This window comes from Heliangelus exortis, chromosome 1 (assembly GCF_036169615.1).
Source record: "Heliangelus exortis chromosome 1, bHelExo1.hap1, whole genome shotgun sequence".
In the NCBI taxonomy this organism is placed as follows: Eukaryota; Metazoa; Chordata; class Aves; order Apodiformes; family Trochilidae; genus Heliangelus; species Heliangelus exortis.
This window is the reverse complement of record NC_092422.1, coordinates 74,668,548-74,686,999: the sequence shown is the minus strand read 5'-3', so window position 1 is coordinate 74,686,999 and position 18,452 is coordinate 74,668,548.

Here is an 18,452-nt window from a genome sequence, read left to right as displayed (position 1 = left end):
TAATATTTTTAAAAAGATAGCAATATTTCTATGAAACAACTCATCCTGTTGGGCGGACCAGTCATGCTGAGAAAAGGTTCTGTTGAAATAGCTTTTTATGAGATGGATTTAACCATTCAAGGGAAGAGTAGCAGGAACTTCAAAGTCAAGTTATGTGGCTTGAAAAAGGCTTAATGCTGCTCTTGTTCTTATTAAACTCTCCACCCTGATGTTTAGATCTTAGTTCACCTGTGCTGCAGGGATTGAGTGTCAGAGAAGCTCTTCAGTGCTGGTGACCCGCCTGGTGGATGAGAGGAAGGCTGTGGATGGAGTCTACCTGGACTTCAGCAAAGCCTTTGACACCGTCTCCCACAGCATTCTCCTAAAAAAAGCTGTCAGCCCACAGCTTGGACAGGGACACTCTGTGCTGGGTTAGGAACTGGCTGGAGGGCCGGGCCCAGAGAGTGGTGCTGAATGGTGCTGCATCCAGTTGGCGTCCAGTCACCAGTGGTGTCCCCCAGGGATCAGTGTTGGGCCCAGTTCTGTTTAATATCTTTGCTGATGATTTAGATGAGGGGATTGAGTCCATCATCAGCAAATTTGCAGATGACACTAAGCTGGGGGGGAGTGTGGATCAGCTGGAAGGCAGGAGGGCTCTGCAGAGGGATCTGGACAGACTGGAGAGTTGGGCTGATTCCAACGGGATGAGGTTCAACACGGCCAAGTGCTGGGTCCTGCACTTTGGCCACAACAACCCCATGGGGAGCTCCAGGCTGGGCACAGAGTGGCTGAGAGCAGCCAGGCAGAAAGGGACCTGGGAGTCTGGATTGACAGGAAGCTGAACATGAGCCAGCAGTGTGCCCAGCTGGCCAAGAAGGCCAATGGCATCCTGGCCTGTATCAGGAACAGCGTGGCCTGCAGGTCCAGGGAGTGGATTCTGCCCCTGTACTCAGCGCTGGTGAGGCCATACCTCAAGTACTGTGTCCAGTTCTGGGCCCCTCAGTTCAGGAAGGAGATTGAGGTCCTGGAGCAGGTCCAAAGGAGGGCAACCAGGCTGGTGAAGGGACTCGAGCACAGATCCTATGAGGAGAGGCTGAGGGAGCTGGGGCTGTTCAGCCTGGAGAAGAGGAGGCTCAGAGGAGACCTCATCACTCTCTACAACTCCCTGAAAAGAGGGTGTTGCCAGGGGGGGGTTGGTCTCTTTTCCCAGGCAACCCTCAGTAAGACAAGAGGGCATGGTCTCAAGTTGTGCTGGGGGATGTTTAGGTTGGACATTAGAAAGAATTTCTTTACTGAGAGGGTGATCAAGCATTGGAATGGGCTGCCCCGGGAAGTAGTGAATTCTTCGTCCCTGGAGATATTTAAAAAGAGACTGGATGTGGCACTCAGTGCCATGGTCTGGTAACTGCAGCGGTAGTGGATCAAGGGTTGGACTTGATGATCTCAGAGATCCCTTCCAACCCAGCCAATTCTATGATTCTATGATTCTATGTTTGCCCGCCCTTCCTCTACTGGTGTGGTTGTTTCCCTCTGGCATGGACTGGTTGCAGGGTAGCAGCAGAGTGTAGTAATTAGACTGCAAAAAAGAGACCTGGTTCTGCATGATGTTTTCCTTCATGCTGTCACTTTAATCCAAGCAAAAGGGACCAGAATGATAGCCTTTCAATTCTTTTCCAATTAGTGTGAGAACTAATGGCAAAGACCATAAGACAGCCCAAAGGAAGGTCATCTGCACCTGGTACCACAGCAGCAAGGTCCTTGTCTACAGGCATGGCTGCATAAAGAGAAACATTACAGTTCTTCTACTCTGAGGCACATTACCCTTAAACTTCAATCTGACATGCATATTTTTTCCTTCTGTTAAGGAAGCTATTCCTGCCGCTTGTGAAGATAAAAATGATGACAATATTTTTTACACTAAGCAAAATCCAGATATATTTGACTTTATAATTTTGGCATAAAGATTGGGGCAGCCCTTTACAGAAACACAGAATGGTCAGATGGAAGATGATTTTGACCAAGGTTGCTCCTCAAAGAAATATCCATGCAGAGCAGGCTGCTAGGGTTCTGTCCAGTCAACTTTGAAATAGCTCCAATGGCAGAGACCCTCTCCAGTGTGCTATCATCCCTATAGGAAAACAGTTGGGGTTTTTTTCTTATGTTTAAACAAGTTTTCTCATTTTTCAGTTTGTGCCCATTGCCTCTTGCTCCATCACTGGATACTAGAGCTTTTACATTCTTTCATCAGGCATTTGTACTCATTGATGCAATCCCTCCTGAGCCTTCTCTTTTCCAGGCTAAATTATCTCAGCTCTCTTGGCCTCTTCTGTGCCCATTGCTCCAATCCCTTAATCATCTCTGTCACCACTGTGCCCATGTCACAGAATCACAGAATGATTTGGATTGGAAGGGAGCAGAAGATCATCTAATTCCAACACCTCCCACCTGGTCAGGTTTCTCCAAGTCGCATTAGCACTTCCAGAGAGGAGGCAACCACAACTACTCTGGACAACCTGTTCCAGGCTCTCACCATCCTTACATTGAAGAATTTCTTCCTGATGTCTAACCTAAATCTCCCCTTTTTCATCTTAAAGCCATCCCCCCTTGTCCTGTCACTACATGCCCTTGTGTAAAGTCCCTCCTCAGCTTTCCTGCAGACCCCTTCAGGTACCAGAAGGCTGATATGAGGTCTCCCTGGACTCTCTTGTACTGGGGAGCCCACAGCTGGAGTCCAGCACTCCAGATGTGTCTCACCAGTACTGAGTAGAGGGGAAAGTTCACCTCTCTTGACGTGTGGGCAATGATCCCAGGGTACCATTGAGCCCAGGGTACCATTGGCTTTTGTAGCCCCTGTTGCTGGCTGTTTGTCTGATTGCTGTCCATCTGCACCCCAGATTCTGTTGTGTAAAGATGCTTTTCAGCAGGCTGGTCCTCAGCACACACTTGTGTCTGGGGTAGTTCCTCCTCCGATGCAGGACTTTGCACGGCCCATCCTTGAATCTTGTGAGGTTCCTGTCAGCCCATTTCTCCAGCTGGTTGATGTTGGCACAATCATCTGGTGTCAAACACTCCTTCATGTTTCTCTACATGGTTTTACTTTCCTTTATAAGTATAGAGGGTGTTTTAGACAGTATAAAGATTCATATTAGTGTCCCAATTAGAAGATCTGCAGTGTATTCAAGACATAAATATATTTCAGAAGTATAAATCCCCTTTTGCTGAGCCTCAGAAAAGATTTTCTCTCTTAATACGTACTTGTAGCTCATAATAGTGAAAGCTGCGTGCGTCAGAAAGAGACCTTATTTGCTTCTTGTTAAAATATAGGAAAAAAAACCCAACATAACCTCACATATTTTTTTCCCAAAGTCTGGTAAAATAGGAACTTACCTTGGAAAAATTTCTTCAGAGTACTAGGATAGTATGAAATGGAAAAATTTAAATAATGGGGGAAAAAAAATTAAGTTCACCTGCTTTTGTAATTTCCTGTCCTAGAAATTCTCTTGTAGCAAAGCGTGCCTTGTGTCAAATGAAAGCACAATGAAAAGTGTTTTGCTTCATCTTTCACTTAGTATTTCTGAACTATTAAAATGGAGAAATAATTTTGTCCTTCCTGCCTTTGGGGTGAGGTTTTTAATGTGTATGAGCCAAGTTGCTTATTTTCTAATATTGGTGTTAGAATGCAATTTTTATCAGGTTTTGATTACACACAAATCTAGAAACAGATGGAAAAAACAGTTTCTACAGATATAAGGTTTAGGTATACAATATTGCCTCCGTGATCTACAGGAATGTGTTTTGTCTAAGAAAATTGAAACTCTGTCTTTGCTGTGAATCAGCAGGGTGTCTTCATGAGAGCAGGATAGGAAGGAATCATCTCCTTCTTTTCACCTGCCAGCCAGCTCTGCAGAAGTCAAGAGTGTGCAAGTGTCTCCATCAGAAGCCCACATCTATTTGGCAGTCTCCAATGCAAGGGGAGTTCAGCCCAGGTGCCTATTCAAGGAATGGCTTGAGATGAAACAGCTTGAAATATTAGAAAGAGGACCTGTGCAAAATAAACAGCATGTGTAAGGAAATGTATTCATTGCATTACACCCTCCACCAAATCTTTTTGCTTTTCCCCTTCACACTGCATGAAGATGAAATTTCCTGTGATAACTTTTGCTGTCCTAAATAATTGCCTGTATCTTACAGTTCTGCCTATGGTTCAGTGAGGATGAGTAAGAGGTATTAGTCAGATAGATGATAGCTCCAGGCTGTAGCTTCTTTCAGTCAGAAAGCTTGTCAGTACTTTTCCTGTAAAGTGTGCAGGGCTGAACATATGGAAGTGGGTGTAATTGATGGGAAAAGGATCATCTCTTTATTTTACAGATGTTCTTCAGACCAGATAAATTAAATGTCCAGGTGTTCCACTTCCTTCACTGCCTGTACAGAGAGTCACATCTAGGCCCTGATATGGGCTCCTCTGTCTATAGGACACATCAGCTGGCTTGGGTCTGGAGCAGGGGAGCTGTGTTATGCAGCTTGGTGCTGTGCTCAGGTAATCTATTTTCCCCTGAGCTTATTTGCTGGTATCCATGAATTTATCTATAAGACATCTGCTTCATAACTGGCTTGTGTTTGACTTGCTTGCAGTTGGGACAGAATTCACTCATGTCTGGACTAATTCACCCAGAGCATCTGAGGAGTAGTACAAAGTGTACAGAGGAACCATTTCCTAACTGAGGAAGTGGGTGGTAATGGATTCCATCTGTAATTGCAGACATATAAATGAAGAGAAGAAAAAGCATCAATGGTTTCAGGAATTTTTAGCTTTTTTTGGCTGTTCTAATCTGTTTCTGGTAGGCTGATATGAACTAGTAGACTGGGAACTGTGAATGCAAAGGGATCCAATTTTTCTGTTCCAAACTGTAGCTTGGCACAGGAAATTTCTTCCTGTCCAAACAGTCTAAAAAGCATAGTAAGAGTGTACACATATAAAACAAAACAAAAAAAAGCACAAGCATTTTTTCACTGAATGTCAAGAGTACTATGGATGAAAGAAGAGATTTTTGTGAAGTAGCTTTAAAAGAAGTGCTAAGAATCCTGTCAGAGGCATCTGTCTTATGAATGAGGTGTCTCCTGGGCTGAGTTTCACAGACTTTTGCTGTATATTTCTATTTGTTCTGTAGACTTCTTTCTATTACTAGTGGAGGTTGTCCCAACACACACCTTTAACCTGAAGTTGTTATGTACTGACTCAGTAACCTGTAACTTCCGTGACCACAAACAGAAACTCACAGAGCACTGCTTTACAGCACAGAGCTCATGCCACTCAATGACCTTGCCTACTAAAAGTATTTATAAGCTTGATGCACATCATAGAATCATTTTGGTTTGAAAAAAATCTTTAAGATCAAGACGTTGAACTGTTAACCTAGTGCTGCCAAGTCATTCTGCATATAGAAGACACTGCAGTTACCAATTTCTTCACATACAAAAGAATTGCTAGATATGGCGGTGATTGCCTTTAGTTTACCAGGATGTCATTAAATATATTGTTTTCTTGCATCCCAAACAGAATGTTATTAGGGATAATAAGAAAATACTGCTATTTCTGCAAATCTGGGGATGTTTATGTCTGGTGCTACAGCAAATATAAATTTGCACGTCATGCCATCAAATCAGTGGAAGACAGAAATGCTTTGTAAGAGCCACAGTATAGCAGTGGATGCTGGATTACTTCTAAATGAAAGAGTCTGGGAGTTTCTCTGAAAACAATTAAACATAAGACAGGCCTGGATGCATCTTTAGTTCCTTAATACCTCTATCAAGCAATAGGCACCTACCCACTTCATAGCCTTTAACAATGGGAACTGCCAAGATGCTGTGCAGCCTTGATCAAACTGAAAAATAACTCTTGTTTATTGTCTAGGTAAGATGGTTGGAGTTACAATGTTCTTGACTTTAAAATGTTGTGTGTTTGTGTAACAAGTCTCAGGCTTGCACAAAGGCAAGTCACATGAGGCAACTGAATTTATGGCAAAGATGGTGCCTTTAGAAATAATCCAGCTGGCTAGAAAAAGTATTTGGTGTCTTCTGTGTTACTGGTAGATAGTTAGGGAGGATTCCTTTAACCATGGAAGTCTCAACCACGGAGACACTAAGACATTCAGAAAGGACCAGGACTTCAGGAATGGATAGTCCCCCAAGAAATACCATCAATGTGTGTCTATATTTTCTTCTGCAATAAAAGTTTTGCTGTTGCTTAAAAACATACATTTGATGGCAGGACTGCTGAAAAAAACCCAAAAAACAATTTCAGTAGAGAGAAGAGATATTGAACAGACTGGGCTCTCACACGGCACAAGGAGACAATGCCAAGCAAAACAAGTCAACCCCATGGCCCTTTATGTTCACTAGTGTAATCTCTAAGAGAGTTTTAAGTGCTAAAGACTTATGGTAAGAAAAGGTGAAGAGATAATTGTAATGGCCATAAAAGAGAATTTAAGGATTTTGATTCCTTCATACACTTCAGGAGAAAAAAAAGCAGAGGAGAGTAAGGTAAAAAATGGAGGATGCTGTGGCAGAGCTTGGATCCTTGGCCATTTAAACTGTGTGATCATTGTACCAAACAGTAAGACCTGCAGTCTGCAGCTGTTGTCTTGCAAAAGGTTGTGAATCAGAGGTTTGGTAGTATTAATGACCATAAGAACTGGTCTTCAATAACAGTTTTTAAAAATAGAACCAAAATTTCTTATATCACCTCTCTTTAAGGGAGCAAAACCAACTAGCCAGACCTAGAATTCTAGGCAGTTAAATGTCTTCTAGCAAAGATGCAGTGATTATAAAATGATCACCTCATTATTTGTGGGAATAGATAGCTAAAAAGACAAATTACAGGATTGGGATCTATTGTTACATCCAGAATTCTTGAGAGATAGATCAGTGAATGCTTGCCAAAGCCCATTTTCTGACAAAAGAGAAAATGAAACTGCCTGGCATGTCCCTGTATGATCTATGTCTAGGGCAATAGCTTGGAACAAAAAACGCTACTGTTTTTAAATTTGAACTTAATTTATGATGATTTTTGATATTGTCACATTATTTTTTGTAAAGGGAATTGTGTGGATATAACTTTTGGTCATTGTTTAGTACCACTGGCAATGTCCAGATGCTACACCAAATGTCTTGTTCCACTTCAGAAGAAGGGAACTTGTGAAAGAGACTAAATATATTCTGGGAATATTTATGTAGAGAGGGCTAACAAACTGTATACAAAACTTTGAGTTAATCGTAAGATCTAGGTTTTTTCCAAATTGTAGTCTGATATGTAAGTAGATCCAGGATCACTGGTTTTCTGATGTTAAGAGACAAGAAATTCAGTGAAGACATGAAGTTTGCAAACTGAGGACTGTTGAAAGCTAATGCTTTTTAGACCAAAAATGTATCGAGGCTTTAGAAGTCATGCCATGGGAGGTTGTTGATACTGAGAATATAACAAGAATCATAAATTATTTGAAAGGGTTACAGAGTTAATAGATATATTCAGGGTTGTTGTGGATATTGGTTTATGAAACATAAAAAATCATAATGCTACGAAACCACATCCTTCTGGGTTTGAAACATTCTCTGTTGCAAAACAGAAAGACACTTAATCTGTCTGATGTGGGATTTCTTACTTTTCCACTGAACTACCTAACGCTTGCTGTTACTTAAAAAAGGGATGCTGGCCAATTGGATAGATGCCAGACTGATTGATTTAATAATCCCTTTTTCCCTGTGTCTCTACACATTGTATCTTTTTCACAAACATTTATTTAAAATGAGCCTTGAAACAATTCAGCGTAGATTTCGGTTCTTTTTCTTATGTGGGATTTTATATGTTTGTGATACCTTGCATGTAATGTTCCTGTTAGCAGATTGTCCTTTGCCAGACCACTGTCACACCAAACCAAAAAGATCTCACCTCATATGCAAAGCCTAGAGCAGTGCAAAAAACCCAAATGTCTCTCTGAGTTGCTTTGGCCTCTCATTTCTTCCATCTTTACTTCCAACAAATTCCTGAGAAATAATTGATCATATGTATTCAGTTATTTCATAGATCCCCAGCTGCAATATGAAACAGTTTCTCACTAATGAAAATAGTGATGAGAGCAACTTAATGTGGACTGGAAAAGGCTTTAATAATTGATTTTATCTCTAAGACTGAAGATTTCTGACAGAAGCCTCAGGTACAAGCTTACTCTCCAAATGCCCCTGTGCATTTTTATGGCTTTGAAAAACCTGTGAAATGCAATCATAAAGGTCATGAAGTTGAAGCAGGCTTCACATCTGTGCACTCTCACAACTTCTCTCTTGTTCTGGTTTTGCTGTGTCTATAGGGTGGTTAACAGCATCACAAACAGCCCATTTTTAAAATTAAGACTAGACTTAATCAGTCCTGGCTTATTAAAAATACAAAACAAAATTTATTGTCTGTCTGTTCTTTTCTACTATTCCTTCTGTCTGTTCCTTGAGGTACTGAATTATGTTCCCCTCGTCAGGCTCCTCTCCTGAATTTACTGCAGAACTTTTTCCCCAGCCCTGCTGCTGTAGGGACATCCTCTCCCACCTCTGCTGTGAAGGCCTCAGTGTCGTTTGTTCCTAAATTTCTGTCTTTTTGCAAGTTGTTGAAGCAATGTGCAGGAGCACATCATTACTTCTGGGGCTGTCATTTCTTGCAGGGTGTGTTCAGCTTGGTTTCACTGCCCTCTGTCCTCTCAGCTGTGGGTTCAATTCCAGAGTTCCTGCATGTGGGGCAGAGAACCTGGATGCTAGATACAAAAAGGGATAAATGGAGTGTCCCAGGCTCCCCTTAAGGTACAGCCATGTTGCAGTTAAAATCACAGCATGGAACAGGATGTAAGTACTGCTTGAGGAGTGGTCTAAGGACTCACATTTCAGTCATGAGCTGTTATACCTCCCATAAGAGAAAGTTTAGAAAGGCCATGCTAGACACATCAGTGCCTACATCATCAGTATCCTACAACATGAGGTCAGAGATGATTTGTGTTTTGATTTATAAAGCTAACAAGCCCAAGCAATATAGGAGATACCATTTTTATTTGCATGCCTTCTATGTCAACACATTTCTAATATTCTATAATTCTTGTATTTTAGCATGATTTCTGTTGAGGAGTGTCACACCTCTATCCAAGTCTACCAGGTTTGTGTCTCTGTGCATTCTTGTTTAGAGCTTCCCCCCCGTTTGTGTTGTCCCCTTTGGTATCAACAAGGTCTTTGATCAGATAACCTTAAAGTTACAGAGCCTTATTTGGCACCTTCCAAACACCCTTGCAATTTATTTTCTTTCTGATCTCATTCTGGTAGTTGCAGTACATATTGCTGTTTAAAAAACTTACATAACAGTATTAACTACTTAAATTTGGAACCAGGTCTTCAGGCAGACTAAAGAAAAAAAAAGTTAATAAATATCATGATTTACTTAAAAATCCCACATAACCAGAGACTGGTGCATAACTTTATTTCAGGACCTAGAGCATTAAAAAGCAATAAATACCATGAGGCTTAACAACATTGAAATGGTCTATCTCCTGCTAGCATATACTACTATATCTTCCTACATACACAGATCTTTAACTGCGCTCTTTCTCTCAGTACAGCCTGATTGCATTCCCCAAATCTTCTTTTTCAGAGACCATTTTTTTCCTTGATTGCCCTGATTTGCATCACTAGAAAGCTGAGGCCCTATGGTGAGGACAATCTGTGGCAGTGGAAGCCATACACTTACAGAGGGGCCATAAATCCTCATGGTTGCTGCCCCACCCAAGGACAGAACGTCCATGTTGGTGCTGATGGAGGTGAAAGGAAAAGAACCTGGAGGATCCACCATCTCCTTGACCCAACTTCCTTCTCCCAGCACCTCAGTGTCCCAACACTCTGCCAGTGAGGACATCAGGGTATATATGTACTCTTCACTGGGACACCTCTCTGCTCACGGAGCTCCACATTTCGTCCTGGGTCATCTTGGGTTCTACACAGTGAGATGAAGATCTCTCTACTTTGCTATTCCTATTACCTGTTTGTGCCATCCAGCACTGCTGTGACTGCTTTTCCCTTTTCCTACTGTATTCAGCAGTTTTTAAGATTACTTCCTTTCCCCCAGATACATATTTCTGCCAGACATGGTTTCAGAAGTCTCTCACACTCAGCTTTTGATCAAAGACTCTTTGCATGATTTCTCCCTTCTGACTGGTGGTTGACATTCTTTCTGGTTTAGTAACATCTAAAAATTACATTTATGTGGTATCCCCTTACTTTACTTGATCCTAAATGCATGCTTTAAATAAAACCAGATTTGCTCTGAATCCCTAAATCTTCCATTAGCTGTCTCCCCTGACCTCTGTATTGAGCTATTTATCATTACCCTTTGCTTATGTTCATGGAGTTTTCAGTCCACATGACTGTTTTCATGCTTGCCGACTCACATTAATTTAGCAAGTGAGATTTTGTGAAGCAGATTGCTGTAATTCAAAGGTGGTGTTTGCTGCATTCTTTTCATCCACTAATCTTGTATCTCTGACAGAAAGCTGTCAGGAAGGAAAAATGAACGTGGTGCTGAAAGACAGAAGGTGCAGCTGAGTTCAAGATGTGCAGCATCAGGAACTCCCAGGGTAATACAGTCGAAACACTGTTTGTAGCTGAGCCTTCCACTTACACGCAGTCAAAAAGTGTTTTCCTTCTGCCATTTGTCTAAATACACTCTGCCTGCGTGAGCTACTGCAAATGTGCCAAAAAGGCAAGTGGAGTCTGGGAAGATTTAGAGTTCCCCTTAACAGAAGGAGCAAATATCTGTTTACAGAAAGAGGAAGAAAACAATGTAATTGAAGTTTGGAAGATGACAGCTGGTTGTTGAATAGGAGAACTCTGGGCTTGATGCTGTATTGCAGGGTTTTTTGGAAACGCAGAGAGTGGAATTATTTTACCTGATTTTAAAGGTCTCAGCTGTCACTGGAGAAGATAAGGATTTGGGGGGCAATTTAGATTTTCACTGATTCAGACCTTTTGACCTCAGGAAGTAGCTTGGATGCAGCTGCCTACATCTTATACAGCTGCTCTTGATCAACTGAAGCTGCTTCCTGATATCATTAGAGAAGAACAGCTTGAGTTGCCTATTTTACCCCGTGCTATGCCAGAACATAGAGAACAGGAAGGCTCTCTTAGGCCTGGGAGATACCTTTCCCAAAGGTCACTTTCCACATTAAGCAAGCTGTTGGTAGTATTACAGACGTCCCTTCACAGTGCTGCCCAAACCAATTCATCCTGTCACATTTTCTGTGAGAGATGGAGGACAGTGAGATTCCACAGGACCCTGACACAGAAGGCTGCTGCTATTCCCACCACCATGAATGTAATCAAGATTTCTCTTTTAGATGGCACGTAGGCAGGTGAAGCCTGGGAAATCCCTATCTTCATCTATTTGGTGGATGCCATTAAAAATGAGTTTAAAGCAAGCCTCATCACCAAGAAGAACATTTCCTTCTCCAGCTCCTTCCCTTCTGCAGAGAGCATTGCCAGGTCCTGTAGACTTAATGTGAGGGTGTAGATTTTTCTTGATTTTTCTATTAAAGCCAACTTTCTGTTGCTGTTTTCTCCATCCAAAGCAAATTATTACTGCTTTCTGACTATTGTGCCAGCATTTTGAGGGCCACAGAGATGTGTCCCAAGGCTTAAAAACAATTCAGCAAATCAAGATAAGAGTCAACTATTTGTTACCAGCAAAATGGAGACAGTTTTTTTTCATTCCAAGTTCCATGAGAGACTTTCTCTGCCAGAAGATAATTGTTGCTTTGACTCAGATTACAAAAGTGCACACGACCTTTTGCATTTTTTGTAGTTGATAAGACCATTGCAATTTAGACTGTCATTTCAATGGAAGGACTGAATTAATGGTCATTACTTAATCATCACCAGTTAATAACTCCTTAAAACTGAACATCACCTTACCTCTGACATAAGTTTGTTCCAGGAACCTTTGCTGCATGATGTAAGGCAGTCATATGTATCTCCTTCACTTTTATCCCCATTTATCTCTTTTGCAGACATAAGTGGGTCTGTGGTTTTATTATCTTTATTAAGAATAACATTTATAGGAGAAAGAGAAGACAAATGCATAGTGAAATAACATTTCTATATCACTACTAACATTTTAATCAAATGCCTTTCTTTTTTTATGAGTTCTCTTGGGTGGATGGTTAAGCACAGGGGTCTCATTGTTCTGCAGCTGTGACACCTCACCTTATCTATGGGAAAGGCACATTGGGTGTGGGAACAACTCAGTCCTCTTGATCTTTTTTGTTCAAACTGGCAGCACATTTCCAGTTGTGATACTGGCTGGCTGATGTTGGTCTCCTTCCTGCTGTGACTGAGGCTCCTGTTTACCTCCCCAAAACGCCCTCAAAAACCAGTGTCATGGACAGAGCCCGTGCAAATCTAGATTCCTGAGCTGCAAGGAAAGCATGATCTCTGTTAGAGATCCTTTGGGGGTAAAAGTAATGATGAAATAACAGTGGACAGAGCTGCAGAGGTAACCTGGAATTGGCTGCATTACATTCACCTTGTCTTTTTGGGTTTGTAGTCCTTTTTTTTTTTTTTCCTAGGTAGTGATAAGGTGTTCTATGTCTCAGTCTTTCATCAGAGGACAGTGCCTATGTGCAGCTACAGTATGTTGAACACTTAATGACTGTCTCCTGTACCATCAGCTAGATAATTTATTTTGACATTGAGGAAAAGTATTTTGGCTGCCTGCCTTTCAAATGGTTGTCGCCCATGCAGCTTCATTTATAGCATTTTAGTATAAAACAGAGAATAGGGCCATGGTTTTGCATCAAGCTCTTTTATAGATGACCCTTCCCTCTCTTGCTCCACAGTTCTGTGGATGAATGTGGTACAGAGAAGGGTAAGAGCCTGCAATTCCAGATCTAAATTCAGGTGGTGTCAAACAAAGCCTAAAGTGGAAGGCAGTTGTGGTTATATAGATAACTACATTCCCAATAAAGATTTTTTTCTACCTATACTTGGGCAGAGCAATGAAAAATTTGAGACAGATTTAAAAAAAAACACCCGAGACGTGTATCTGCTCATGATGTTCAGATTTCATGTCCCTGCTCCCTCTCCAAGACCAGATGCTTGCTGTCACTGGGTGTCTTTGAACCAACACAAGAAAAACAGCAGCTGCCCAGCCTTCAAGTAAAGCATGGATTGTGGGATGGCCTTGATCACATCTGACAAATGACCATTGAAGGGTGGGTATTTATACCCAGGCTCAGTAGTTTGTTTGTTCAGTGATCTTGCTATTAGCACTAAGGAAGGAATAAATGAGAGCAAACAAACATTTGGGTAGGAGATGCATTTTTATGAAGTTAACTCATCCTTGGGGAAAGAAGGAAGGCTCCGATCAAAGCCCAGCCTTATTGCAGAAATCTGACTGCAGGGGTAGTTTTGTTTGTTGAGCATTCAGACCCAGGCAGGCGGCAGTGGGGAATGATTTAAGAGAGTGGCTCAAACAGAAAAACAACACAGAGGAAGGGGTTACCACTGCTGTGAAGTTTTAATAGTTCTGAATTAAATGGGTTCATTTTCAAAGCAGGAAATATACTACAGTGTTGACATTTATTGCCCTCTGGCAAGAACGCAGTGGGTCCATGTGGTGGGTTTTTTCTACGCCCTCCCTAATAAAAAAGGGAGGAAACCTTCTCTTTTTCTTTTGCCATTTGCTTGACTTTCCCATATTGTCAGCCAGTTATGGGGAAACATGCTTGGAAAAGAATACAAAATAGGGGAAAAATGAGAGACACTACACCAATTATTAATAGATAGTCCATTATAAATAGCCCAATACTAAGTCCATTAATAGATAAGGGGGTATACCTGGCCAGATTATTGGCAGAAGGTCTGGATACAGAGCCTGATCTCCTGATTTGCTGTCCACAGCACTCTGTTTTAGAACCACCCTCTTATTGCAGCTTGCTATTTTGTAAAATATCCTAACATAAGCTTCCCAGAAGGGAAGCATGCAAAACCACGAATTTACATTATTGTTAACAAATCAGTTAGGAAAACATCATTGTTGTGTTTTTCCCATAATACCCTTCCTAATGATACAAATTTAATTACCTGAAAAATATAAATTCTGTCCTTCCTGAAGCCTACAGATATTTTGCTATCACCAGATGAAGAGAATACTCCATGTGTACTGCTTGCCTGAGGCAGGTGACATTCAGATAAAACTTGATTGTGTTATGTCTAACTTGTTCGAAGCTGGAAATTAAGTCATGATTCCTCATTATAAAAATACAGTTTCTGGCACTGCTCTTCCCTGTACACAGAGGAACATTTTCTACTTCTTTGGCATTAAGCTCTGTAAAACATCTGTACCCTGTAATTGGCAGGGACTCTTGTTTGCTAAAAAAGGGATGAGGTAATCAAGTAGTGAGTAAACCAGCTGAATGCACACCAGAACAGGCCTGGCAGGGCACACACAGGAGAAAAGCATATGAATATGTTACTAGCTGAAACAAATTACTAGATGAAAAATTTTATAGTACATCTGGGCATGATATGTCATTCCTACATAGGGCATTCAGAAGCCTGTTTTGAGACTGAAATTATTTTGATACTAGCACACCAATGCACAGTGCAGGGAGTAAAAAAGAAATTCTGTCCTCTCTAACTGCCCCATCTTACCCTAAGGGTCTCATCCAGGATGTTTTCTCATCCCCTGTGCTGAGGGGCAGCTCCTTATACAGATAAAATAGGCAACCTGATTTTCACCATTCACTACAGACTGGTAAGTGCCAGCCAAATGCTGTGTTAAATTAATACATCATTAATACACCATTAAGTTAATAAACTATAATAGCATGCAGTAGCTGCTCTCTGGGTTTTTAGGATGCCTGTGAAGATAGGCAGCTTGACAGAAGCCATAATCAAGGTGCCAAGATTACACGCAGTGACTACCAGTCTGCTTTGCCAGCCCCAGTTTTCTGTGTACACTTTCAGTAGTCTTCCTCATTCACAGGTGGATTAGGTTAAAAGCTCACACTTGCATCCAGAATTACTAATTTACACATGTTCACATTACTAAAGATCCCCTCTGCTCCTTCACAAAGCATCTTTTTTTCAGGCACTTCTAGAATGATTCCCTGGGGGCAGGCAGAGGGGATTTCTTCTGGTGTTGGTTTGGTGTTTTACTCATTTCACTACCTTTAATGATTTTTTCCTAAAAAATGCATTGGCTTCTTTTGAATTGCAGAACTCAGCAAACATTAAAAAAAAGAAGAAAGCAATTAGAACATTCTCTTTCTTTCAATAAGACAGCTTTGCCCCACTGGAACAAGTCCTCCTCAGGTATTTAACACATCTGCAGCATGTGATGGAGAAGAGTTTTAACATATTTGGGACATAAAGAACACGGAAAATGAAACATAAGGCATTGGCCCTGTGGGTTGCACTGGGAAATCCTTGAAGCACCAGCACGAGGCAAGCAATCAGTGATATTTAGTTTTGCAGAAAGATTTGTGAGTGCTTCACTAGCTTTATGGTAAGGTTTAATATGCCCTTTGTGTAAAATATGCTGCAAAAATGCTGCCTAGAGTTAGCAAAGATACAGTGAGACCATTTTTCCTATTTCTTTTGGAAAATGATTGGCTGGTGAATTTAAGCAGGAGAACTTGTATGATTTTTTTAAGAACAGTAAAATTAATACAGCTCTAGGTGTATTCCCTGTTCTTTTGAGGACAGTTCTCCTTAATTCTGCTAACTTATAGTAATCTTGCATTGGTGATACTATTTTTTCACAACAGTTTTACATACAATTTCACAAATTGTCCTCTTTTCAGTTCATAGATACTCTTGTGTGTAAAAGAATCAGAAAAATATTTTTAAAGATCATTTAATGATCTAGCTTTAGCTTTGGAGACTTTATGATAAATAAGGGTGGATTCTGGGTTCTCCGTTTTGTCTTGCTACACAGTATTTTTTGTCAATGATTAGGAATGGTTGTATATGGAACACACAATTCAAAAACTATAGTTCAATAGTAAACTATATATAAACCATGGTAAACTCTAAGCTAGAGTATAATATATATACATTAGTATAACGCATATAGTAAAGTACACGTAAACTAGAGTAAACTATAATGTTTAGAGATTGCTTGGAAGAAATTTTAGTCTCCCCTTGAATATGCTAACATACATGTGTTTGTATATGTACCCTAAAACTACACGGCTGTGCTTTTAAAGCTTTGGAATTTTTGTCTTAGTCCTGTTAATACTGGTCAAGTAACTTAATCTCAGCAGTCACATACTTTTTTGGACATTTTAGCAGGGAAACCATCAGTTGCTTTGGCATGGAGACTAACCTTTCACCCCTTGGGGTGGTCTCTTCAGAACATCAAGTAGAGACACATTAAGTGGATTAACGTGTGGGGGCTTACATTGCTGAAAGTGATTTCCACGAGCATCACATTCCTAATAATCTAGCAGCAATACAGCCCTGCATAAGTGAAATTCTGCAGCCATTTCAGTGCTATTTTTGTTCTGTTCTGTTGCCTTCTCTTAACGAAAGTTTTATGCTGCATTCATATCCTCAGTGAACAGTAATGTCATGTGAATTTGACTAATGAAGAGCAGTATCCTAATCGTGTTTGAAGCCCTAATGGCCAACGAGTTGGCTATTTCCTGGCAGTTAATGGCCATCTGGAGGAGATCTTAATCCGTCTGGTCGTTAACTGCCAGGAAATTATTGACTTGGAGGTTGTTATTGCTCTTAAAATTAAATAGATTTTTTTTGCTTCTCATTCTCCTCACAGTTGTGCCCCTGGCTTGCAGTACTTAAATAATGTCTCCAATGTGAAATACTTTCTTGACTGCAGAAGTTTTTTAGCTATACAGGGTGTTTTGTGTACTTCCTAGAATCACACAAACGTGATCCAAGCTTGAAAGAGTTTATAACCTGGGGCCCCAATTTTGCATTTGTATCTACATAGGAAGAATTGTGAACTGGTGTGAAATGATGTTTAACTGAAGGGAGTTCTATATGTAAAGAGAGGGTTTTGATCTTTCATGTACAACTGATACTCTGTGGTCATGTCTGCTGCAAAAGCAGATAGAAGAAAGCAACAGGAGAATGATAACTAAAAATGCTTACAATGATCTGTCTTAAGAAAAGTAAAAAATTGATATGGATAAAACTAAGAGTTGCCTTGGCCATCTTTGCATTCACCCCACATTTCTTTCTTTATTTGCTACATGTTTAGATACATTCTAGTGCACCATTTTAAAATTTATCTTTGTTTGCTGTGAGAGTTATTTAGCCAAATCTACATTTCTAAATCTCTCCATAAAAACTTGCTTTGCCAGGTTATCTACAGCAAGCTTGATAGTAGCTTGAGGTTGTGCTGAGCTCACTGTCATCAAGAGATTGCTTTACTAGTTCTTTTACCTCCCCATTAGTTTGTGCTGATCTTTGTCCTCAAGTGAAATGAAACTATACAGTAAATTCTCTAGAACTTGCAGTCTTCTTGTTTTGTATTTGTGCAGGATATGGCCGGGTTGCAGGGGGTTGATGGCTGTAGACCTAGGTCTGAAGTTGCTGCAGAGCTGCTTGAGTAAAGTTGGACTTGAGACTTAAATCTTTTCTGGAGAGAGCAGAGAGAAATTAAAAAGAAAAGATTGCTGTTATGGAATGGCATCTGTGGGCTACAGCTGATTGATGCTGAGGGGAAAAGAAGGGCAAAGACCAGGAGGATGAGATGTACACTAGAAAAGCAAAAGTAGGTGAAGCAATGTGTCAGGTAAAATAAATTTATTGCTGCAATATGTGAATCCAAACTAAAGCACGTAGGATTATCAACATGTAGCTTACTTAACAAACTGCAATTATTCTAGAAGATGCATTGACCGGATCTGAATGAGACTCCCAGAAGCAGCTGTTAGAAGAGGGAGTCTGTCCAATACAGAGCATTTCAAGAAGCAATACTGGAGAAAATCTTGGCTGATGCCCATCAAAAAATCTCTTTGACTGCACAGCTTATGTTCTTCCTGGAATTATGAATAACAGATTGTAATACAGTATCTGGATACAAATTTTCTTTATTCTGTCATGAAAAAGCTATTACTAGAAGAAAAAAAATCATAACCTCCAAATCAGGAAGGAAGACTAATTTGTTTTTTTATAATGGTTTATTTAATGGTGTTTCACATCGTAGGTGTAAATTATAATCACTTCAGGAAATTAAATACAATACTCTGTGGAAATTTTTTAAATAGAGCAAGCTGAAAGAAAAACATTAAATAAAAATCTATTTTAAATAGGAATATAAAATAGTTATGGGTACATTTTGAAGCATGGGTACATTTTGAAGCCTCATTTTGAAAAATTTATGACTGCTTTGGTGTGCAGACCTCTCACTGTTTCAGCCTCTCTTTCTT